Source organism: Falco cherrug, chromosome 2, assembly GCF_023634085.1.
Source record: "Falco cherrug isolate bFalChe1 chromosome 2, bFalChe1.pri, whole genome shotgun sequence".
NCBI lineage: Eukaryota > Metazoa > Chordata > Aves > Falconiformes > Falconidae > Falco > Falco cherrug.
The window spans coordinates 97,016,631-97,043,550 of NC_073698.1; the positions used below are offsets into that span (position 1 = coordinate 97,016,631).

At 40.2% G+C, this 26,920-nt stretch overlaps 1 long non-coding RNA gene across 3 annotated transcripts; it reads right to left on the minus strand.

Moving 5' to 3' along the window:
• Positions 1 to 82: 82 nt before the first annotated feature.
• LOC114014555 (uncharacterized) lies at positions 83 to 26,920 on the minus strand. Of its 3 annotated transcripts, none has more exons than XR_008731121.1 (3): positions 26,618 to 26,920; positions 5,496 to 5,607; positions 83 to 1,364 (listed from the first exon to the last, which is right to left on the minus strand). It is a non-coding gene; the product is annotated as an uncharacterized LOC114014555 (long non-coding RNA). The 3 variants fall into 3 exon arrangements; XR_008731120.1 differs by having other exon boundaries at positions 83 to 1,367; XR_003558101.2 differs by lacking the exon at positions 26,618 to 26,920 and adding an exon at positions 18,338 to 18,443 and having other exon boundaries at positions 83 to 1,367.

Genomic DNA, 26,920 nt, shown 5'->3' on the forward strand with positions numbered 1-26,920 from the left:
TCCACATTATGAACCGCAGTGCTCTGGGGTCTTTGCAGGCAGTTCTGGCTGCTGGCGCTTTGTTTGCTCAGGAGGAATAGGCAAAATTCAGCCGGCATTACCACGCTGCGCCCCAGGTACGGTTGAAAATGGCTAGTGATGGCCAGGGTCATGCCATAACCCACCCCTGCGTACCAAAATATGAGCACCACTCGGTCCGAATACAATCACCGGTGTCTACACAGAAATGGCACCATTTCAGACATTTTGGTGACAGTCCTGTTGGCAAAGGCCTCTTGCTTCTGACAGCCTGGATGTGCCCTAACGTGTGGGATTGCCTCTCCAGCCTGGCCTTTCTTCACCAGCACTGTGCACGTACGTTTGTGTAAGAGTTTGGGACTGTCTTACCACAGATCTGAAGCCTGAGTGCATGAGATGACAGAAAACTTTCTTTTGCCCTTTACTTCAGAGACATTTAGAACTAAACATAACAAAATATTCAAGATGTTGCAATCAACAATTTTGTAATCATGAATCATTACAGCAATGGACTTCAAGGCACAGCAAGAGGCATCCTTTCAGCACCAAATTATCACAGTTTAGGCAAGGACAAAGAGTGACTATGCCATGTTTCCCTAAATCCCCAGTCACATTAGTTTGGGTTATGGCCAGTCAGTTCATTTAAGCATAATGTAAGAATCTGAACAGAGTTGCAGGTCCATCTTTAGGAAGAATTTTTTGTTTCTTTTTAAGTAAAATTTTGGGTTCAGTGCATTGGAAAGACACATTATTGTGGCAAATCATTAATGTCCTTTGTCTGTTTTTCAGATAGTCATAACGCTGCATGCTGGGAATTGTATCTAGTTGTTCTTCCCCTTTATGATTCACTATTTCCTGCACTACTTTCTTGTTGCAAACCTACATGTGTTACTGATAGTAATTAGCTAGATTTTGTATCATTTCTTTGTATTCATTTCAAGTCTTTCTTTCCATTTTCTGTATGGTGAAACTGTAAACGTCTTTCATTTTATACTGAATTTAGACCTAATAAAAACATGGAGCAATAGGGCTATTGTTATAAAAATAATGATAAGAGATCCTCCTGTAGATATTAACAAAGTGGGAGAAATTAACATAAAATTCTCATGAAAAGAATTATTTTACTGTATTAAACATCTATTTTGCAGCACCTACAATAGCAATAGCACTTCAGAGTACAAGCCCAAAGAGTTTACTATTTCATTTCAGATGCATTGCAATTTAGGACTTGCTTCCAAGAGGAAAAGGCTTTTGAGGGATGGAGTTAGGTGACATGTTACTCACTGACCAGGGGCTCAGGTTGCACACTGGAGTTCAGGAGTCTGTCAGCTTGCTGCAGACGAGCTCTGCTGGAAAAAATAAATTTTAGGTTACCAATCTTTGCATTGCTCTGCCACAGCAGTAGTAATGTAGCACACCTGGATAATATTTTGTGAAATGAAGAATAACGGAGAAGCAGAAATGAAAGGTGAATTTTTCTGAGGTGGGGACAGTATTGATCTCAAACAGAAAATTTTCCAGCTCTTTAGGGAAGGTGTGGGATGCTGACAGAGCAAGCACTGGCCTACCAAGCACCCCTGCTCTTTTGGTGTTTGGTAATTATTAAAGCTTGACAGTTAGTTTAATAATCTCCAGTGTCTACATCCTCAGTCCGTGTTGCCACAGTCTTCAGAGAGTGACTAGGTGATACAGGGAGTCGTTATGAGTGCATGGCTAAGCCATGAAAATAAGAGATTAAAGGGAAACCTAACACTGTTTGCTCAGTCGCAATTTCTGCTGATGAAAAACAGGAGTTTTTGCCTCTGTGAGGCCATCAGGATTTGGCCTAGTAATTTACAGAAGGAATCAAGTGAATGAGATCAGAATCCACTCCCAGTTACATAGCAGTAAATTCAGAGTGACTTTATTCACTGGCAGCATTGGAGCTACTCTGGATTTACATCAACTTCAGTGGGAGCTTATAATAGTCTACTGAGGATTTAAACTTCATGCCTGAATGTGCAAGAGTGAGAACTGGCTGAGTTATGCAGAGCTTGGCACAGACAATTGTGTCCAAAGATAACACTGAAGAGGAGTTTGTTGCCACTGTTCTTATTGTGCTTCTTGCACTATTACATTTTGCTTCTGTTCCAAATGTATCTGTAAGAATTAAAGACTTGCAACTACAAATGGACTATAAATTATGTATCGTTCCTAAGCTTATTCTCAGGATAATATCCAAGGGCCCATAGTTATTAATTCTGCATATCCCACAGATGGGTTACATGACCCACTAGGCTCTTCAAATGTCAGTTTGTTCATTCCTAGAAGCTATTATAGCAAAGATGTACAGGATAATCAGACATTATCAGAACACTTTGTCTTGCTGTGTTAAATACTTCTTTAATAATCAGTGGGCACACTATCTCTGCTTCCCACGCTTGAAGACAAACCCTCCATAAGTTTTTGAAAATCAAGCTCTCCAAAGAAGAGAGGCAATGAGCAACCTATCTGGAATCACCTGCATTCTTCAGCTAAATGCCAGCTGAGGATGTGAGGAATTCAAAATCAAGTCCATTATGGCTGGATGTTCACATGCATGTGTGTCATACAAGATGTGAGCCAAGAAAAGATCGTCTAGCGGGGTAGCAAGGTGAAATAAGATAGCTCTATCTCTATAACATGTCTGATTTCCATACATCTATTTTTTCCTCCTGATAGCTCTAATATGTAGAGGCAGCTGTAAACCGTCAAAGTAGGAATCTGAACAGAAGAGACTTTTTTTTACACAACGCTATTTGTGCCTTAGAAATTATTATCTTGTGTTGAAAACAGGGTTTACATGATTTTTTTGTTAGCTGATGACCATCAGAATATTGCTGCAATCACACACCAAATTTACACATGCATTTAGGCAAGTATTTTCGATAGGCAAGGCACCTAGTAAGATAATACAGTCAAAAGAAGTTAGGCACAGCACCCATTTAGATTTCTTTCTGAATTTCACTAAACGCATATGTACCTTACACAACACTGTAAATACTTTCCCTGCCCTGTTTTAACCATTAAGAGAAAGCGTGTTTTCCCTAAGGAACTTAAAGTCTGTCTTAATGGACATTCCTGGAGAGATAGAAAATGGTGAGATTTCTTCCTACAAAGTCACTAAAATTAAGGATGGGCTCTTGGGGGCAGGGGGGAAACTCAAAGAAGCATCTTCTTTTCTTGTTCCAGTGTGGCTCAGCAGTTGACTTGGTTTCCCGTAGCAGTTCTGCTTCAATTTCCAGCTTTTATGGTATAGTTAAAGTTTGCTTTTATTTTTAAAGAACATTTTCTTTGAGAAAAATTACTCTTGGCTCAAGTTCCAGTCCTTTGCATTCTGAAGCAGCAATTAAGCAATGAAATTAAAGCCCGTAAATAGCAAATGTTTCCATTACAAATTCACTAGCAGCTCCACCTCTTTAAAAAGTAGTGTGATAAAAATGCCTCAGAAATTCTTTGAAATCAGACCTCTGACAAGTATCTAATCTTCATCTCTAAGATAGTGGGAAGAACAGAGGTTATGTAAAATCCATGTATTCCTTCCAAACCACAGAGCACTCTGGTTTCCCAGCTACCTAAATTACCTTTGCAAAGTTTTATTTAGTATTACTGTGCTTAAGGCAGTACTGATATTCAGGTGCTTCAGTGCTATCAACTTTGGTTTTGATCCCTCGAAGAAGATACATGGTAATTTTTCTTGTTCCATCCCATCTACTTTGTGGTCTTCAGCACCTCTTTCATTATACTCCAGTTGTCAACAGATTCTAGCTGCAGTTTCTCTTCTTTCGGTTCTGCTTTTTTAAAACAGCAGCATTTTTGGCTTTGGCATCAACATGAGGATAATTACCATGTGGTCTCCATTTGCTTGTAGGTTGAAGACCCCCACCCTAGATCAAAAACAATTTCAGTTGACTGAAACAGCATTTCCCAGCAAATGGAAATGATGCATATCTGGCAACTTTTCAGCTTAAAATGAGTCATCAAAACACACTGAGTGTAAGCGTCTTCACCCTTCCTTCCCCCGGCTCTTAATCCAATAATGGCTAAGCTCTGAATAAAGCTTCATCTTCAGCATGTACACAAAATACACAGGGGTGCAAAGATAAGCACTTGATTGCGAGGCAGCCATATAATGAAAAAGCACATAATTTGAATCAGATTGGTCTGAAATTAAAATTGCAACATACTATTTGCCAGAGATTCAAACTGTGGAGAGTAAATTCATCTTTCTCTATTTTTTTTCATCTTTCCCTTCCTCCCTCCCTCCCTTCTCTCAGTGTAGTTCCGCACTGTTGCTTATTTATTTGGCTTCTGATATTTAAAAGAGAAGATTTAAGAAATCCACTGCACTCGCGTTTCAAATGAAAAGCAAAACTTAAAAAAGAGAATGTTTCTCTAAAAATCTCAATGCTGAAATATAATCAGCTCTAGGAACAGAAGTCAGAGGTGGTTCTGTAACTGCAAAGTGACATTTGGGGCAGTACATGCAACCATTATGTTGAAAAGGGACTGGGGAGGGAGGAAGGGGCGGGGAGAGTGCAAAAAGTTTTAAGGCTCAAAAGAGAAATCAGAAATGTGCATGTGCCACTTAAAAAGCCGAAATTTACAAAAAAAATGAATTCTTGGCATGGGTGCCTTTGTCTCTGGGCAGGCACACGACTACTACTGTGTTAGACTCCCATTGAGCTTCATTAGTGAAAGCCAGCAGGGCAGTGCTACCCCTGTAGATGACTCTCAATTCCTTCCTAAGGAGGGACCAGGTGAGTGCCAGCTAATGGTAAAGAAGGTGACCATTAGAGCCATATTCAACAAACCAGCCACAGCCATGGATGATGTTTCTAGCTTCCAGCTCTGGCTGAGTTCATTATCAAGCTTGTGATGAACCGGTTCTGTAACTCTTCAGATTCCCGAAAGCTCTGATAGTAGTAACTCAGGCAGAGAGGTATGCAGAACCTGCAGTGGTTGTGGTCTGCTGCTGGTGAGGGAGGAGAACCAACAGTCCTGGCTGTTCCTTAGCTCTGTCAGCCATGCTGACACCTTTGGTCTGTTTGCCATGCCTGCTGAATTTAGTCTTTTTGTAAAGAGGTCTCTGGTGCTCTTATTCTGCTTTGCATCAGCAGTCCAGTTGCCTTATTCAATGAGTACATGAACCTGCAGCACTGTCTGAAAAGAAGCCTCAGTCTTGGAGTCTTTGGCATGTGATGATTTATTTTTTTTAACATATATTTGTTTTTTCACACTTGGTCAAAATACAACTTACTAAAACTCAATAATGACTGGGGAAAGCAGAAAAAAAGGCATTGCTGTATAACTTGGTCTTTCCTTTAAAGCACTTTGGCAAGCGCAGGGAAACTATTAGGTGAGAGAGGTAAGAGCCCAGTATGCCCCCCCCCCCCCCCACACACACACACCACGCACATACGTCAGTATTATCCTGCATCCACAACAACAGTACGCACCCAAAGACTTGTGGTGGTGGACAAAGAGTATGAGAAAGCTGAGGCCACTGTTTCCCCATCTCTGATTTACATCCTCTTTTGCAGACCAAGGTGCTCTTTCTTGGTGCTGGCTCTGAGGGGAAGAGAAGCCATGAAGCTGCGTTAGTGTGGTGCCAACCCCCAGCTGATGCACTTGCTCTCTGCCTCTCAGCTAGATCTTCAGATGGTGTCGTTGGCCTGCTGCCACCCAAGTCAATAGAGCAGTGCCAGCGAGCAGAGCATGGGATTTGGCATTGCATTTTTAATGCATATAATTGGTTTAGGCTATGAGGTAAGAGCTGATGATCATAGGAATTGAGAAGCTGAGCACCTTAAAAGATACAGGAGTGTAGAAAGTGTATCTGTACAATTTTTACAAAAGAGAAGATTGTTTATTTTTTAATCCCCTCTTGTCATCACTCTTTTCCAATCTGTAAACTTCTTTCCCTTTAGCTTGCAAATCTGAGTTTACAGGCACTTTGTTTTTTTCATTTAAATCTCTGTGCTTTGTTTTGAAATTATGTATATATATAAAATTCATCTCTCCTTGCACGGCATAATTTTGCCTCAGAGTACACTGGCATTTCATGTTTTCTCTTGTTATGGCTCACACTCAATGTCAGAGATATAAAAGCTGCTACTGTTAATTCACATTTGAGGAAGGAACAAAAGGAGCTTTCTGCAGCCCGTGCACCTGGAATGTGAAGTGAGAATGGTGACTTCTGCAGCCTGCTTTTGCCAGGTGGCAGGTCCCTCCCTGAGAAAAAAACACTGGGAAAATATTAAAGGTTTGCCTAAATTATATTTTAAGGCATTAATCTTGTTTTATGTTGATTGCATGTTTCATTTTTAGATTTAAAAGCCATACTGTTTTGAATTGCTTAGCTATCTGTCTACACAAAGGAACAGAATTAGCTCCTGTAGGATTCTGCAGCAATGCTAAGCTACATTAATTGTAAAGTTTCTGTAGAATTTGTGTTATCATGGTGTAAAATGTAGACTTTACTTTCAACAGACAGAAAAGGGAAACCTCCCTTAACGGGTTTAGATGAAACAAAAAGATATCAAAAATGCATTTGTGTTTCTGCCAAAGCTGAATACAACAGTTACTTGTTTCCTCTAACAATGCTTAACATTCATCTTTTTTCAAGGACTTTATAATATTATGTAGCTATCACTTAGACGGTACTCAGGGCAGATTAGGTAAAAGGAGTATGCAGAGACCAGTTGCCCTCACTCAGGTCCCAAGAAGTAGTGTGATAGTAAAATCCAAGGTGACAGTATTTTCAAATGTGTTCAAGTTTGTTCAAGTTTTATGTTCTCTTACAGAGGTGTTGTACACTTGAGCTGATGGTTTTGTGCTACAGTATTGGAAATAGCACCTAGCTCCTCTTTCTGTGGAACTGGTACTGAAAAGAGCTCGCATGCCAAAAAAAAAGGCCAGAAAAACTTGCTGTGTGGTTTTAGAAAGCATGGCTGAGATCTGGCAGATACAAAGATCTAAGGACAGGCCTGGAAGCTCTGGCAAAAAACCCTTTTACTTTAGTTCTGAGGTAACTGATGACTAAAGAAAAATTAGAAAAGAAAGTGTTTGGATAAACTTTAGGATAAAGTTTGGACAACTTTAGGATTGGTTACCCAACAGCTTTTTTGAACCAAACTCAAAGAAACTTCTTCCGAATTCCCAGGATTAACATTTCATGTTAAGCTTAAAAAGTTGTGCCAGTGACTTTTATGCCTCCATGATCTAACTGTTGTTTTTCAATATTCTGAACTCCCTTTCAGGCAAAAGACTCTCCAAGTAATTCAAGTGGAAGTAAAATTTGCCTGAAACTGAATACGTCTCATCAGTATTTTGAGCTTTATTTCCTCCAAATCATCAGATAAATATCAACTTTCTCTGTTTACTTTCTGTACGAATAGCTGGTGTTGCTTAGATCTTCTAGCAGGGCTTGATTCTGATTGCTTTGAAAGATGGATTAAGGCTTTCCTCATTGTCTTCTACCTGACAGAAACACAGATGTGTTATTTTAGCAGCCTTTTTTGCCCTTCTGGACACACAGAGCCCACCTGCTCTTCTGGGACTCTCCTGTTTTTCAGAGGCTCTAATTTGCACCTGGGCTGAAATAGTCCCTGGGGTTACTCAGGTGGCCTGGAGCAGATCAAGTACCATGTGCTCTGGCTGTACCTATTCATGAGCATCTTCATCTCAACAGGCTAGTGAATAGATAACTATCCTTGTGTAAATACAGTGTCCTCATTAGGATGGGAAATCTTTTGTTATTTGGCATTGCATTTTTAATGCATATAATTGGTTTAGACTATGAGATCAGAGCTGATGATCATCTGAATTGAGAAGCTGAGCACCTTAAAAGATGTCTGCCTTCTAATCCTTTTATATAGCAGGGACAATGCAGAGTGTGAAGTTCCATATGCAACTGCTTAATATATTTTAAAACAGTCTGAGCAGCATACAGTTTGTACCATGCAGATTTACAAAATACCCTTTACAAGCAAGTTCATTTCTGTCTCTTTGAAAGTGTCAGTCTTCACATTTAGCAGCTGCTGAGTTTTGTATCTTCGGTATGGTTTGGTCAAGTCTGATCAGATATGATGTTCAGATCCTCTCCGGATTCATATGTTTTATTTCTCCTATTTTCTTTGTCCCACTACATGCATTTATAGTACATATAAAAATCTCTCCAGTGAGCTCATTACCTGACATTTTTTTAAAACCTTCACCCATACGCTTCCCTTTTGACCATACACTGCCTGTTTCACCACTTAAAATTACTTCCTGCTTATCTCCTAATTTTAGCAACTTCTTCTTTCCTGCCTTTTGCTCACTTCTGTATGACATACCTCATACACCACAGCCACCATGGTCCATCCCAGCACCACCCTTTGGTTGCCACTACGTTGGTTTCAAATTTGTCTCTTTGTCCATTCAGATTTCACCACAATTTGTTCAATATGTTTTCATGTAATTCCCGTTACCTGTCTTCTCATTATCACCATTTTGATTTTCTATGCCGTGGATACTTTTGTTCATCCCTTACTTCTGCCCTACTTCCTCTTTTACATGCATTTGCTTCGTCAACATTTGTATTTCATGCACGGTCCCTGGAAAGATTTTGCCTCAAGCAAATAGCTTGAGCCATGATCACAAGAAGCCTAAATGTGCTCATGGTCTTGCTGTTATTTTTACTTCACCACCCCTTCAGTGCAAATCCTATTGGTTATGCACTGTCTGTATGTATTTTGGGTACTCTCTCTGGAAAGTGTCTGCAGAGTGCCCAGCATACCTTCAGGCACTGTGTAATTTACAGATCAGTATAAATGAGAACAAGCTAAAAAGTAATACCATGTTGCCTTCTATTCCTAGTCAGTGATTACATCACCTTGCTTTCCTTGTCACTAGTAGCCCATTTATTTTTGCTAATCTTTCCTCTCGACTATGCATAGCAGAGGCTGTCCCACTGTGAGGCTACTTTTCTAACTAATACTGGTCACACAACATCTCAGGGACAAGCGTTTCATCCTCTCTGTTCTGCTCTTGCAATTTAGAATGCTGCTTTCCAAGCCCTACACAAATTCAGTGTACACACGCATGTTTTATATATGAATATATGTAAATGTATCTAAAGACAGATGTGTGCACTCACACACGCACACACAAAAGAAGGATGGAAGGTACAAAATAAAAAGGTTGGAAGCCAGACCTGACAGACCCCTGACACAGAGACACAGCCACCTATACTTTTTCACTCCACAGCACGTGAGGCATCTATCCAGCACAGCAAAGCACCTACTGAGTAAAAGGAGGGAGCCATAACACAAAAAGACAGGTGAGACAACCTTTGTCAGCTACTTTTCACCACTTTCTTATCTAGTTGTTGTCCAAAAGTCAGGCAACAAAAGCAGATTACAAACCAATAAACATAATTTACCCCTGTTAATGCAGTTCTTCCCCTACTAAAAGTCTGTGCAGCTTTAGCATGGAAATCTATTTCTTCGACTGCCAGATATCAAATCACATGTTTTCATGCAAGTGACCACATTTACAACCATCACAGAATTCAATCATGAAAAGAAAATGAGTTATTCTGGCCTTGAAAAAAAAAAATGGAACCTGTTTGTAGAGAAAATGGGTTTAATTTTTGGATCTTTGTTTTATAGCCAACAGAAACCAGTGTCTTTAATTTTAGGTCTAGTCAGAATAGTGGAAACCAGCACCAGACTCGACTGTAGCTTTATTACATTTAGTTGGAAAATACTGGTATTTGTATTAACAGTTTTCTTAGCAAATCATGCATTTTAATTTTAAAATGTTTTACTCTTTGGACTAGAAATGTATTAAGTAGGACTACAGAAAAGCTCCATCCACCAAACAGCAGTTGGCAGGCTAAAATAGGCTGACACAAAGGTAGAGTAAGACAGAAAGCAATAATTGCTTGACCTGTAGGTTAAAGAATAAAGAATAAGAGATCAGCTCCAGTTATATGCTGTAAAGCTTCAAAAGCTTCCAATTGAATCTTAAGATTCATAGGTTATTTTAAAAAATCAAATTTAGTTTATAAGACTTATTAGCTTGGAAAGTGAGTGGTAATAAATAAAGACTTGTGGTAGACCAGAGGTGAACTGGGACTGACTATATTTCCCTTAACATATATCAGTCAGAGGTTGTATTAAGCAGAGCTTTTGTCACCTCTGTGATTATTAAGATACAGAGAAAACTTTCAAGGGAAGCAGAGGAAGCTGTCAGCTTCAAGAGTTTAAAGCTAGAATGCATGTTCATCTGGCTATTCATGGGTTTTCTCGGCTCATCTGCTGAAAGGTCACCCCTAAGTCCTGCTGAAGAACTGAGGGCAGGTTAATAGGCTGAAGGCTTCCCACATCCCCCTCCTCAGCCCTTTTACACGCTGCTCAAAAATTCCGTTGATTTGCATAGTACTTCTTTAACTGAAAAATATTTTAACCCCGAAGGTAAGCATATTCAGACCAAAGTAGACATGCTTTCATTTTACGACTGAACATAAATTTACCTCATTTACAATACTGGTGATAGATGTGAAATTTTAGTTGAGATCTATCCCTTGAATAACATGGACAACTTGTGGACAACTCCTCTGCTTTGGCAGCCTGAGAAGGTTCACAACTAAAATATAATTTGTGCAATAAATTCCCCTTAAAAACAAAAGAGTTCAAACAGTTGAGGAGGAAGAGGGAACAAAGGAACATCAATATTGAACATTTTTTAAATAAAGACCTTTTCCCCTTCTTTGACCCTCCTTCCCAACACCCTTTTAATGGATGTTCCCCTCACAGATGCCAGGGTATAAACCTCTTCCTGTGTGTGACTTTCTGGGCACCCTCCATGGGCTGACACTGCAGGCTCAGGGTTCCCAGGTGGCCAGAACACCCAGCTGATGTCACAGACTCGTGGCACCGGTGGCCCTGGTGGGCTGGCAGGCAGGTGAGTGGCCAGCAGGTGCCCTCTGTACCGGTGCCACCCCCCAGCCCCAGCCCCCATTTCAAACAGGCTGTGTCTCAGCCCCACTCGTGAGCATCCTGACGCATCCCATCTCTCAGCACGGTGAAGAAGCACACCAAAGACCGTGTCCCATGTCAGTCTGTGCTACAGTTCTGCTATTAGCGACGTGGTGGTAGAGCAATTTCCACAGCAGGCACTTTTGAGGGGAAAGGTGCTAATTTAAAGGTACAATATTCTTAACTCCAAAATCTGGACACACTTAACAATCCCTGCACGTCAACCCACAGAACTAGAATGAAGATTGGTAGCAACTTAAGTGAAAGAATGGCCACCTAAATTATACTCCTGGCATCTCTCTAGCGACACATTTCAAAGCACTATTCACATATGACAGTGGACTGCTCAGCAACAACTCTGTCAGCCAGGGCGTGCGATCACACTGGCTGATCTTAAACTGGGAAAGACCGATCTGGATCCAGACTGCAGTTTCTCTAGACCTTGCCAAAGTTCCAGACATGGCGCATCTTCTGCTCTTCCGCGTGATGTACTCTGCACGGTTCCAGCCCCTAAGAAGTGTCTGCAGGCTGTACTCGTGAAGGTGGTGTGCAAGACATTGATACACCATTTTCCTACAAGCAGATTCCTGTAAACACAGAGTAGTTCTGTAGCAGTTGCTGTAGTGGTAGGAGGCTCTCTAGAGAATGGCTACGGTGATGCTCAGTTAGGAAGCATAATCCATTTTTCCTAGAAAGCCTTCAGGTTAGGAAAAACAGGTTACTGAGCTCATGCATCTGGAGCTCATTTACAGCTCAGCTGCAAGGTGTATAAAGGAAGAACACAAGAGGAGTGACTTTTATGGTAGGAGAAGGAAATGGAAATATAGGTGCTAAAGTAGGTGGCTAAGCTTTCATCTGGGCAAAAGGAGAGCTTTGTGGTGTTCTTGTTTGAATGCTGGAGAAAGGGAAAAGCGCAGGTTGCTGGTTTTTTTCAGATTTTATTCCAGTAAACAGAAGAAAGAAGCTGTATCAAAACAAGAAAACACTCAGGCTAACATTAAACTGCATAGAAGAAAGAAAATACTATTTTCTATTTCTGAATAAGAACTCACCCAGTGCCATTATACATTTTTTCAGATCAAAGATAAATGCTTTGTCTGGCGTCGTGCAATATATTAAGAGTTTGGCTCTGTTGGTTGTATACTTAGGATGGAAAGATTGAGACAGTTTTCAAACACATCGTAGCTGAGTGAAGTAAAGTTGAATTTGCTTTCGCTTGAATGAAATATTCAAGTGAGACTTCTGAAGGGCTGCACCGAAACTTTACAATAAGAATGAAAGATAAAACTAATGTACCTCCTCTGTTTCTTCTAAATATGTAATCTACAGGTTTGCACTTCTAGTGTAATCTCTGTTTCCATCCACATGTTTCTACACCTCTTTTCCATCGAGTGTATGGGAATTTGTCTCACTTCTATGCTTTTATGTGCATAGACAAAAGCCATTTGCTCTTGTTCTGTGTGCTGACGAGGACTTTGGTCACTGCATTCTCCTGAGGGAACGGATTTATATATGAAGTGCATATTCACAAACAATTTGAGATGGAAATATCAGTCTCAGATAAGCCAGTTTAAATAAATGCTGTTTATTGATGTGGTCTTATTACAGACCTGAATCATCCCTTAGAAGAATGTTAGGGTTGTGCTTATCCTTGGCAGCCAGAGACATGACCAGGTTCTGTAGCTTTAGAAATCCAAGATGCTTCTTTCTCTCCTCCTTAGTCCCTGGGCCCCCACTTTCTTTTCTGCCTCCTACTACCCACACCTCCCTTCATTTTTCTCTTTTTTCCCCATTTTGACCTGGTTTGTGCATCCAGCTACCTATCCTTCTGTTAAATCACCACTTCTGTTAAATCTGCTTATTTCTGTTCCTAGTGCCTCCTCAGAGTTTTTTTTTTCTTCTTGCCACTTCTTGCCCTTTCTTTTTCTTTGTTCTTAACTGTTTCCCACCCTCCGCATTTCATCAAGTTACCTCTATGGAGTTAGTTATCGGAAGCTCGGAGGTATGATAAGCACAAGAGACAACTCTTAGCCTTAGTTTCAACATCAAGGATCACAGTAGCGGTAGTAGCTGTTGACAGCTAAAAATCCATGAGCTGCTGGGAAGGTACTTATGCTACGCGCCTCTGTAATATGCATATTCAACAGAGAAGGTTTGTGAGTATTCACATAGCCAAGGTGGATCAGCATTTTTGTCGGAATGATCAGAGATATCCCAGGCCCACCTCCATGACCCCTTCGTAGTTCACATGTCCACGGCACAGAAGTGCAACCCATTTCAATGAAAGTGAGATAAGAACATATCTAACATGGAAAAAATAAAGAGATTGCTTCATATTTCATTCTTGGGAAAGAAAAAGTTATGTTAGGTGAAACTTCCCAAGAAAATTCAACCGAAATAAAGGTCAACTAATGCTTTCAGCCAAAATTTTAACAAGTGAAAATAAAATCTTAACGCATGAAATGACGCATTATTTCTATGCATGCTCTGCAATAAAAGGGACGCTGGTGCTGCACAGTGCAGTGCTATATAGGTAGTCGAGATAGCTCAGACTACGTTTTGGTGGCAGAAGCAGATCATTCACAGAAGCATGTGCCTCTGCCTGGACTTACACTCCTTGCTTCCTGACGCCATGAGTCCTGAAGAACAAAACGCTTTTGCTCAACTACAAATTGTTTCTGTGTGAACATTGTGCAGTGTAGAAAAAGGACACTGTGGGTGAGATTTGTTTGACCAAATGCAGATATTTATGACTGAGCTGATGCACGGGTTTCCTTTATGGTTAGCAAGAAATATTGTCATTTCTAGAGTGTGACTCACCTCATCCTGCTGTAGATATCAACATCACAGTCTAGAACTGCCTCTGTTTCTTCATTAGCTTTAAAGGAAGTTTATGGTGACTAGCTCACACGTAGACACCTGAAGTGAAAAGAGATAGACCCCACCTTCCATCCACAATATAGCAGTTTAAACTAGAAGATTACTTTTCCTCTCTTCAAACTTGCAGAAATCATGAAACGGTGCTGAGGCACCCTTGTGCAATAGAAGTTGGCTACAATCTCTGAGCATTCAAATATCATGGATACGCTTCATAATAGCCCTCAAAACGCCAAAGGATGAAAAAATTTACATCCTGAAATCAGAGCACAACTGCAATGCCAATGTCACCTCTTCTTGGGGTGAAAACAACAACGCTTCTTGACAGAGAGAAAACCCAAACTAACCTTCACATTGTTGTCATAGATGGCCTGACTCCAGAGGGACCAACCTTCAAGACCAGTTCACACACAGCAGCGGCAGAATTTTAGCCTTTGGTTCTGCACAGCTTTCAAACTCTGAGCTGTGACCTCTGAGGAAACGCAGTGGCAGGAGCTTGCCACGATACCTCCTGGCATGTATGCTGCTTTGGCTTACTGCATTTTGTATATGAAGGTACTGCATAAAACCAAACTGCATTCTTACTTTGTGGTTTGGGTTTTTTTTTGTTCCTTAGTGCAAGAGCATTCTTACTGACTCTAGGAAAAAGGTTCTCAAGTGCATTGTAGGCAGAAGCAGGGAATTTGCTCTCCCCATGGATCAAAGGGAGTCAGCACTAACAATACAGCACGGAGAAAGGAAAGAAAAGGAAAGAGAAAAATAAATGTTTAACACTCAGCACTAGAGGAGAGTGAAAGCAGAACACACTTTGAAGAGTTTCCTTGCTGCAGCATGGGCCTGCACAGGAGAGGCTCCACAGCCAGACTCAACATGTTTTGAAGTTTCTCTGTTTGTTTAATCATCAGGTCAGGCTTTGGCACTGTGCTGTGATTGACACAATATAAAAGAATAAAAGTCCCAAACAAGGCAAGGGGGAAGAAACCTTAGGAAAGCGTGAGACTTAGTAAATCAAACCGTCTACAAAGTAGAGCAACCTAGGTGCTTTAAGGACTGGTGCAAAGTTGTGCCTTAGACCAGAAGAGCAGCATCCAGAGGTAGTTCTCCTTCTAATAACCAAATCTCATGGCCCAGCTGGGAGCTAAGAAATGATGTCCTTAAAATAAATCCTAATTGCAGGGCCTGTGCAATGTGAGAAAACATTATTTTCCATAAGAAATAGAGAATAGGGCTGGAATGCTAAAAATTGCACAGTGTAAACTATTGTTCTGAAAACTTGTTATTACAATAATAATTTAATTAATATGGTTGTATCACTGCAAACGCCTCTCTCAATTGTGACTCTCCCAGGAGGATGTGAAAAACTGCAAAAAATCAAAACCTTCTCCATTTCTTGGTAACAGACTCCCTTTATTACTGTTTTGGACTTCACGTATTCTGACAACTTCTGAACAAGTTCTAAGGAAAACCTGCACTGAATAAAGCGTGCTCCCCTACAAAAGCATAGATGTGTATTGTAATTGGAGCCCCAGCCCACAGTGTAAGGTACAACAATCCACCCGCTGTGAGCACAAGGAATGAGGTTCCCAGAAGGGCACCGTCTCCCGTCCCAGTGCTCGCTCTAAGGTGGATTCCCAGGTGCTCTCTCTTGTTTAGAAGTAGAGGGTGTGAAAGGAGATAGGGATGGGCAGACCAGATCAGATGGAAACTTCACTGTGTCCAGTGACAGCAGCCTACAGCAGGTGCCTAGGGAAGAATCTATGAACGGCCAAAATATGCTAATATTTTATGGGGTTTATATACGTACATATATAAATATATATATATGTGTATATAAAATAAAATATGCAGACTGGCCCAAAGCTGTGTCATCTGAACCTGCTGTAGACTGCAGAGCAGGGCAGCTTAGGGAAGTTTAAAGCACAGAAGTCAAAATTTTACTCATTAAGTAGCAGGCTGAATCATGATATATGAATAACATCCCATATCCTAAATCGGAAATCAAATATCCAATACTAGCATTATCAAGGAGAAGAGCAAACTTCCCATTGTCTTCAGGGTAAATGGAATTTTATTCCAAGCCCTAAGTAAATAATAATACTTTTTAAAGTAAGCCTGCCTCATTTACAGCATTTAATATATCTTGTTTCGTCAATGCAAAGCATTCCAGCTTCAGCTAAAGGCCATTCCTTGTTAATAATTATTTTCTACTAGTTCATTACTCACTAAATTTAGTTAGTGCATTTGCAAACTATATATTAAAAAAAGCATCACAGCAGATAAAATACAAAGGGATAGAATCTGTTAATATGTAACTACTGTTTTGCAAGGAAACACTTTGAAGCAAGTACCATCAGGGTTTTTCACTGCATGCAGAATGTTAATTTAAAAACTACAAGGAAAAGTGAGAGTCAGTTCTGTTTGGTTTTGTTTTCTTAAACGGGAGCAACTTAAGTTTCTATTGTACCCAGTATATTTCAAAGATTTGTAAAATAGGTCTAACTTTTTATTTAAATCAGTTATATGTGATTTTTACTCTAACCATGTATTTCTGACCTTGTCACACCAGAAATATTTTTAAAAAATCAAAATATCATTACAGAATCCAGAAGCTATAATAAAACTGCTAAGCTCTGAAGTTGCTACTGACATAGATTTACTATGAATTTACACCAGTGTGGCATTGGGATTTGGCCCAATGTGTACAGTGGGGACCGTTAGGCTATAACGTGAGCACTCAAAGAATCGATACGTTGTAAAAACACAGATTCCAATTTCCAGACTGAAAAGATCGGAACAAATTATAACCATATTAGGACACTAAAAACCTTATTAACGTGGTTCCAGGCAGTAGCTGGTTCTTTTCTCATCCAACTCACAGAATGACCCTCACCTTTTTATAGCTCAATTGCAACTCAGCTGGGGATTTGCACACAATGAGGCTGTTTTCACCAACAGGCTTTCTACATCTCTGTTGTGTCAGCCTTGAGGTGATGACTAGTGGTGAGGAAATTATTATCTTAAGGTGGGTAGGTTTGACGGATTTCCTTTCAGCAAAACATATGGCTACGCAGCTTTTGCTTTGGAGGAGGTACGCCAGGTAACAAGGGGAATTCCAGGGAACGGTGATGAAGAAACATCTCCAGACACCTGGCTTGCCTGTTTGCACTGCCCCAACTGATTGCTGCAGCAGCCTTGCAGGGGCATTCTTGCTCTTCAGGAGGACAAAGTGAAGCAGAATTATTTATTGCTTTGATGGTCCTTGGTGAAGAATGGCTGTGTAACAGCTGAGCACGTCTCTCCTGGTCCCAAAAGACATCAAACTGAACCCTTTGAGCTCTTGGTGACTCAGATAACAGGCATATTCCCAGCTAGAACAATTTTATGAAACCATGTGCTTTGAAGGACAGAGCAGTCCCTGTTTCCATGGGGTCTCACGTGTACTGCTGTGACCAAAACATACTCCTTGAACTAATTTGTCAACGCTACCACCAACAGAGAAAATGTGTGGCGATGGCAAGAACTGGAATAATTTCTATAAACTAAAGAAAGCAATTTGATGTCGAGGTTACAACATTTAACATCATAAAATACACTTTATACTGTACAAATTATATAAACCACCTTTTTGAAGTTATAGAGACAATCAATGTTGCACGCCAGCCACAAGTTTCCATCCACTATTAAAAAGGCTAGTAACTAATTTCAAATCCTAAATCTTCTAGTTTTTACCTGGTGACTGCATGTAACCAAACTATAGAAACAATCCATTTTGATATTGTCCCTTCACACGATAGCTGCTTATGCCCATTTGTCTTCAAATTTACACACTTTTTTCTCTTTGACAGGAGGCAATGGAGAGTATATTCCCGAGTGTTTTTTGGCTTCTGCTAAAGTTTATAGTATAGTCACTCCATGATAGCATGATCATGAAAGATATATGTCTTATACATCTGCTTGAAAGGCTGAATGAACATGATCTACCAGGAAGCTGATCCTCAGCCGTAATTCTACTGAAATAAATGTATTGCACTTGAAATTTATGCTAGCAGAGGACTTGTATTCTGCATTGCCTTCCCATTTCTGCCTAACATGATCATATGCAAACTTTCTTTAACTTGTTTTTATGGCAGGAATGAACAAGACAGAGAGGAATGGTGTTTGTATGGCTGGGGTTTGTAATTTAGGCTCTAAAAAAGATCACAGAGTCCAGAGAAATACATACAATACAGTCAGGGATGTATCAAAGAGAGGAGACTGTCAGAAGAGATAAGACAGAGAGAGAGAAGGAGTTATTTAGTCATATCATCTACTGCAGCTGGATTACTATAAAGCTGGCAAAAGAAAGTGGTAAAAAAAAAAATCTATATATAATAGAATATGAATTTACGGTTCCTTACCTCACAGCTTAAAGTACAGCCCCACAGCTACTGCTTCAGGGGATTGAAGAAAGAGAAATAGCTGTGGTACCTATGAAACACTGACTGCCTTTTTGGAGCAGCCAGCTGGAATTGGCTAAAACGCAGAATGTCACATCAAATCTCATACAGATGAGAGGTTTGCTTGCTTTCCAGCAGAGATAACAATCATGATGAGCCAGCAGAACTTAGTCTGCAATAATATGAAAGACTCAGTGTATGAACATTTGCTAACTCTGAATAACAGGATGAGCCAACCTGTAAGTGCACCACACCTTTGTAGGGCCATGAATTTATTCATTCACGTGTTTTTACTTTATAAAACAATGCCAAGAGCATAGCCTCCTTATTCTCATCTTTTGTGCACCCAATTCCTAGTCTGTGTCCTAACAACCATGGTTTCCAGAAATTATGGTGTGCTGGCACTACGACAGTTTTTTTTTCTCTACAGCCTTGGAGAGCCTGAAAATTCCACCCCCTTCCCCCCCCCCACCCCCCCCCCACCCCCCTTTTTTTTTTTTTTCTGAATCAGCTCACTGGAGTGCAAGCAAAATCCTCTGCAGATGGGGGATAAGTTTGAGAAACAGCAGTACAATACGTAATATTTTATAAAGAAAATTATGGATGATTCCAAGAAAGAAATTAGGAAGCAGAAATAATCTCAGGCATAAGTGGAACAACATTGTGATGTAATGGAAAATGGACTGTATAATGGCCAGCAGTTTGATAATGAAGGAAAGCTGTGAAGCTCATTTGCGACAACGTAAAAAAATAAATAGACAGAGTGTGTTGATAATGAGCCTTGAATATTCTTTCATTTCTTTTTTCCCCTATTTTGTCACCTTTGGTCTGCTTGGCATTCACTCAAATTAGAAGACTGACAGTCATTTCTCTTTAATAATCACTCTTGGAAACTCAAGAAGCACTCCCTTTTCAGCTCTGTCAACAGGGAATCATTAACACTGAAAAAAAATATATATCCTTAATTGTTTTTATTGAAATAAACACTCTGAGTACCCCCTGCCGTTTAATGAACATGCACTGGGTTAACTACATGGGCTGCTACTACTGCCATCTTTGATTACTTGCTAGTGGCAGATGAAAGCTTAAAACACATGTATTTTTTTGACAGTAAATATGATTTCACTTTTTTTGGCTTCCACATCAACCCACCCTTTTCAAAATAGGGCAGACTAGCAAAGGCTGTCAAAATAAGGCTAGCAAGTAAGTGGAGTAGCAGCTCTCTACAGAGTTTGATTATTCTTCTGTGAAAGAGTCTGTAAACAAAACCTTTATAGGCTTTTGTCTACTAAACAGTGCTTAGAAATTCTTCCAGCCCAGCATTTTTAATATGTGGGAACATGACTGCAATAAGATTCAAGAGCACTCAACATTTTTTAAAAGAACACAATTTATTTTTGTAATTTAATGTGGTCTCAGAAGCCAAAATGCAGGCAAAGGACCACGTTTTTAAAAGAAAATAAATGCTCTGTGTGCACGGATCCTCTGAAAGACGTCTTTCCTTTGCCTTGACTATGCATACCACGATAATAAAGCAAAAATTATTTCAGAGTATCAAAAAGTTTTAATATCAAATTTGAGTTTGGAAGTGAAATTTACTTGAAAACACATATTCAGGTCTATTTTTTGCTTCCATGCTTTGTTCTCTGATAATAAGCCAGCTAGTCTGAGTCCTAATGTCCCTTGAACTAACAATCAGTTCTTTGAGATGACTGGAACCTTCGTCTCTTCCCTTCCTGAAAAAATATTTCATCTAGGGTTGGGGAACGCTTCTCTTCACCAGATCAATCCACCAGTTCCTGAACATGGCCAAGAACTGGGTGCAAATATGTGCATGTCACAATGCAGAAACTGATGGGATATTTCCATTGGAATTTCCCTCCCATATAACTAAACCTTGTCTATAAAAGGAAGTTAAACCTTCCCTGAATCACCCTTGACATCGCAGCCATACCCAAACCCAAACCCTTAAGCTCTTCTAGCCTCCACGGAGGGTATCCACACCAGCGCTGTCATGTGGAAACAGTCTCTGGTTTGTGCAAAATCCTGAACTAAGCTAGGGAAATGTTTGGGATGGCAGTGGTGGATCCAGACCCGAAACAAACCGAAGACCACTCTGCCCATGTATAAGAGCAGAAGATTTTAGCTCCAGTACCTGGGAACTTTCCCTGGCACGGTTAAAATTGTTAGCATGGATTTAGCCATATATGTCAAGGCGATTCAGACAGCAGCTGAGCCTGGAGTTTTTAACTGCTAGCTTTGCCTAAATATCAGCCTTAGATGTCTAAAAGGGAAACCAGTGTCTTAACAGCACTTCCCACATGTAGCTCCAAATGGCTGAGTAGTAGATATCAGTTCCACAAGTTTTTTGGACCAGTTTGTGCTTGAGGTTGTAAAAGTTATTGCCAGCGTGATTTTGGTTTGCCTCCTACTATCTGAGATCTGCTGATCACTTTACCACTAACATTAATAGCTATCTTTCAGTCATCTTTTTAATACATTTTTTTCCTTATTTATTAGACAGAGAAGTGCTAGATACGCAATTACAGAAAACAAGGCATAATGAAATCTTCAAAAAGTACTTACATTTGGATTCTTAGAAGGGACAAGATTTTATAATCTGGTTAGCTCTTCTTACCTTCAGGGACTTGCTGAAAATCAGGGATTACTGCATCCTCCTAGTGTTTGTCATCACTCCTTCTACACACCACTAGCGTTACACTCACCTAGTTGGGAAAGTTTTAAGTGTCTCTCATAAAAATGTAAATAGCAGCCAGACAATTTTTCCAGACTACAAATGCTGGTGACAATAAGCCCCCTCCCCGCCTCAGCCATTTTTTTCCAACCTTCTCAATGCTGCCAGACTGCTGCTGGCTTTGTATAAAAGTAATTCTAAAGAAGGACATTGGTATGATCAAAGAAACTTGCATAACGCAGGATGGACTAGAGCAATACATGTGTGTTGCTTATGGCTATGGCAACACCTAAGCTTTAGCTGCCTCACCGCCTACTCCATATGACTCCAAGTACTGTGACCGGGCAGCGGGTGACCCTACGGTTCACACCCACGTACACATGCACACACATACAAACCCATCCATTCCCCATCACTGTAAAAGAGTGACTTCTAGGATGAAATACAACAAACAACGCACGTATACACTAAGGAAATACTTGGAAAGTAAAGATTAGTATCATAGATATCTTCTGGGGTAAATGAGTAATAAGTAAAGTATACAGTTTTTGAAATATTCATGTGTAATTGCCGTAATATTACTTTGAAAACAACCTACGTATTTCCCTTTTAAATATGCAGGGATAAAACCTCTTGGATTTTATTGTGAGGAGCAGGATTTTCCCTTGAGATTTTTCCACACAAATGTTGATGCAGCATGATTTTGTGTGATCTGAAGAAAAGCTCACACTGTTGACTTCTGGTGTGTATGTGACTCTTAGAGATGCTTGGAAATAGCTTTTTGATGTAAAGTGGAATTTTACATTTTGTGGATTTTTTATATTTGATCTTTCATTAGAAAATAGACCCAAATTTTCCTGTGCTTTCCCCAGATTTTGCAGTTTTAGCTTGTTCTCAGAGCAGGGTAAGAAAATGAAGACTGTACTTTATTCATATAGTTAAACACTGAAATAAGCCTTAAAGATCTTGTACTTTAAAATAACAATTAGAGATGTTTTATGAAGTCTTTTGAAAAGGATTCCTCACTCTCTTATTCTGTATCTGCTTTGTGTTATTTAGACATAACGCAATCAAGAGTTTAGAAAGAGAGATGTTTTACATTTCCAGTTTCCAGCTTCAAGGCTTAGTACATAGAAACACTTACCAACTGTGAGATCATACAACCTTTGTCTTAATTGGGTAAACAGGGTGTTTGGAGTATCACACAGCAGGAACAGGCTAATTAAATACTGTTCAGGTTTCTCACTGGGGAGTTTATGCAACCACTGAACTATAAGCCGTAGTGTTGCAGCTCAGAAACCGTGTAATTAAGGCAGGTATTTTGGGGAACAACTGCCCTTCCTTTCCTAAAGAAATGTTGCAATCAACCTGTGGTGTTTTGTTGAGATGCATTAAAGACAATCTAGCTGATCTGAGCCGTTTGAAGAAAACTTCTGCGAGTACAGATGTTTTTGAGGAAGCAAGTGAACTTTTAACTTGGAAGGTCTTCAAGCGACACCTCTTGAATAAGCAGCTTTAAAATTGTCATTTGGGGCTAAATTGCCATCAGTGAGTGAATTTCATCAGTTCCGTTGTATTTCTCTATGCCTGTGCTAGAAACTCCTAATCCCACACTTAGGCTGGAGAATCCAGGAATTTTCACAATGGTATTGCCATGCAGGGTCAGGCATGTCTGTGTTAGGTGTTCATGCAGCATGACAGAGACAACGGCAGGAAGCAACTCCCCTCCTGCAAGAATGGAAACAGGAGACAAGAGGGCCACCGGAGGTAAGACTGGGACATGAGCACTTCTTGTGGCGCATGGTTCTTCACTGCCTCACATATGTCCCTCTGCAGGTTTTTCCTGGCCTTTATTACTTCAGGTAAGATAACTAAACATAGAGGAGAAGGCCCAAGAATACCAGTCTGCAGGCCTTGACAAGAAACCCTCCTATGTTGAGACACTTAGGCAGCAACTGAACCATGGAACTCACGAAAACCTCCCAACTGCTCAGGCATGTGAGTATCCTCCAGCTGCATCCCGTGTGCATACTGGAAGAGACTGGCACGCTCACCATCCTATTCTGCTTCCCAGTTCTTCCCTTCTGTGTTTAAAATCATTAGTGCATGCTCCAACAGGTTCCCCAGATGGCATGATCTGTGACTGCAGATAAACAGTAGAAAGTACCTGTGGTGCAATTTAGGTGTATCTTTACAGACTGACCTGGCCCTTGGGGCCAACCCACAGCTGCCACTAGAACTGGGATCCCATGGGCCTAAACTGGGGTGCAGGCCTTCCTGACCTTTAGGTGGACAATATCTTGATAGCAAATCTGAATCAAAGTATATAATGACAAAGACATAATCGCACCAGTGTGAAGATGTCTCTCCCACTCCTGTGCTGAATCTTACACATGTATAATAGAAACAAATATAACTTATCAGCTAGAGTAACTCCCAAAGAGCTAGATATAAGATCTGAAAGAAACATCTGGATTTACAGGTCTTTCCTTTGCCTTTGCATATGGTTCTCTCCAGGGCTCTGTGATAGCTTCATCTTAGATCAGGCAGGAGGGAAAAAAGCAGGACAAGAGGCCATGCATTTCACATTTAAGTAGTCAAAGCTTGATATGGCACTCAAGGTTTAGTCATAGAGGTCAAGCTCATAGCACTTGAACTCCTCGCAGTATTCACTGGAATCATCCTCACATCACAAATATGATAAATTTATATTTGACTATACTGCAATTTGCTATTGTCTTCATTTCAGAGAAGAGAGATAGGATGCATATCTAAATATCTAGAATAGCTTTTCAGTTTCACATTCAGATGCCTCCCAAAAGCATATTGCCATGAGACCTGAATGCACATCTCCCTTCCCCCAGTCAGATATCCAATTGGAAAAAATCCCAAGTGCTTGGCTGGGGAGACAGCGATGCAGTACTCTAACAGATCCAGTGGTCTGCACGCTTCACAGGACAGGACTTTGAGTCATATCATATGGCATGTACCTGCTCTAGAGTTTAGATGCATTCTAGAGATGCTTCAACTCATTTCTCAAAGGGGCTTAATCATGATGAATCTCAGATGACTCTTAGAATATAAATAAAAAGCCAAAATTTCACGGTAATTATGAATAGCTAGGGCCCTGGGAGTAGGAGTCACCCTGACAACATGTTAGGTGCAGGGATACTAAAGCTGTCCAACAGGACATTCTGAAGTCCTGCCTCTCTCCAAGTTTAGGCACCTTTGTATAGGTCTGAGTTAGGAGCCAGTGTAGCATTAGCATTCACAGCCTGTGTTTTGGTGTCTGAATGTCCCTTCGGGAAGGAATTTCTATTCTGTTCTTCTATTTTAACACATGCCCTGAAAGAAATGAAATGTAGGTGCCTAACGAGTTCTGAAAGCTGAGCTTAAATCCTTTACAGGTCTCACGGGCAGTGAGTGGCAGAGGAAGTCCTTGAATCTGTCTTCTGTGAATGCAGGGAATCTTCTTAACTAACCTGTAGACACTTTTACCTTTCCTCACTGAGGATGACAACCTAATGGGATGGTCATGGGAACAGAGAACTGTTATTCTGTAGTGTGGGACTGCCTACCTTGCCCTCAGTTCCTTAGCATTGCCATCTGTTTCTGGAGGTTCCTAAGCAGAAAGGGGGAAAAAAGCAACAGAATAATTTGCCTATAGCAACTTCAGAACTGTCAATGATCGATTTTATGGCTGCAAGAGAGTATCTGGAAAAGAGAAGACATCTCTTGCAGTGATTGCTGACCAGACCAAAAGCAATGATAGTATTAAACTCATGTAACAGAAATTAAAGTTTTTTAACAAAGGTAGATCTTCACCTGCACTTGAAGTGACCAGCAAATGTCAAGTAAATGTTTACCTGTAAATGAAAACATTAAAACATACTTTTGTGCTTATGCATTTTCAATAACCACTAAAGGTTCAGATCATTAGCGATTTGCCTTTTGGCCTGGCTGAGACATTGCTGTTTCCTCACATACAAAACTGGTTAAGAAATAGTATCAGGTACAGACTATGGATGACTGATGCAGAGCCCAGATGACTGATAGAGCAGTGTGGATGCTGTTTATTTTTTAAAAAAAATTTATTCACACACAGATATATAACTTCATCAATTAAACTCCAAGATTATGGACATATTAAACTTTTCTGTTTACTGAATACATAGTAATTTTTATTATGGTTACTGTTGTTGATCGAATTTTTGTTGTTCTTAGTAATGTCTCAGTTCTTATTCAAAGCAAACCTCAAGGCTAGTCTAAATAGGAGACCACAAGGCAAATTATTATCTCAGTCCACTGCAAGTCTGCTTCATTTGCCTCTGGTAGACAGACTTCACATTAATTTTGAGATAACTACCTGAGGGAATTTGAGCCAAAACTAGAAATTAAACTCTTTTCTGTGAGATCTACAAGAAATACCCTGTAACCCCCAATACAGATTCACCTGGAAAAGTTGCTTGCCTGGCAATCTCTTGTACATTTAGATTATCATACAAAACTGCTCTTCTGCAAGCCTAAGTCTAGCTAATACATAGTCTGGTAGTTGAGGGAAGATCTTCCTCTGTTTATTTTACTTTTAGAACACATCTGTCTGCCCTTGAATTAGTTTGCTCTTTGAACCACAATGTCTCTTTTATCTGGAGAATACATGAAATGTCCTTCAGTTTTAGCAGTGTATCCTGAATCCAGCAGAGATTTCTTAATACACAGAACAGATGAGAATTTTCTTCTACTCATTTATTATACCTGGAGCATACCTCAACAATCCCTTGACATTTCCTGTTTTGCTGACTCAAAGTTCTAACAGAGTAGCAAAAGCAATACAAGTAATTTGAGCTGTTCTGGGACTCCAGAGCCTTAAAGCAAGAAGTTCCTTCACTCTGGAGAAAATGTGAACTTTGAATTTGTTGTCCACCACTGCTGGAAACAGAGTTATAGCATGAAAAATAATTGCCTGTAGGGATGTCAGGTATGTGTTCAACAATGGGAGATCACAATGTGATTAGTGTGATATTAATGGAAAATCTGTATTTTTTTTTCATTTTCCCAAGATTTACAGAAACATTTTTGTAAGTTACTACATTTTTAAATGCCATTCTGAGAGTGTGCCTACACTTCCCAATGTGTTTTCCAGTTGAATTTTGAATATATTTCAAAATTTTGTTTTAACAGAGATGAAAAAAATCCAGTAACAATAAATACAGATGAACTCTGAAAAATGCGCTGAGCTCATATAAGTAGAATCCATCGCTATGAATGTTAGAAAGGGTGAGGAACAGGATTAGAGGGGGTAGGGAGCTCTGACTGCTGGTGAAAAAAGCAGTATTCAAAGAGACCAAAAGACGATTTTGCAATAAAAAATAAATACGCAAGCAGCTGCTATCAACACTGACAGAAATTAAATGCTAGCCTACGTGGGGTTTTCAAAGGCCATTGGCACTGGCTTGATTTAGTTTCTGCTGCAGTGGATGGGACTTGTACTGGCGAGGTTAGCTGAAGCCACACATCTGAAACCACCACCCTGAAATCACCCCTACCTCTCCTGCTCCTTGATCCTGGAAAACAGCCGTATCATCTTTCCAGTCAAAACTTCAGGACAGAAAATGTTCCTTTGCTGTGTGACCTTGCAGCAGCAACCACGCTGATACCAGAGTGGGTTGCTTTTTTAGAACTCGCCTCACGGGTCATTCCCTCTCTGCCCCTCCAGCAGACACATCTAACTCGGTTTCAGCTGCAACCTTCGAGCAGAGCCCGTAACGCTGAGACTCTGCACCGGAAGAGAGTTGTTCATCTTTGACAGCACAAAATGTGTGCAGCTGAGCTGAAACTCTGAACTGAGT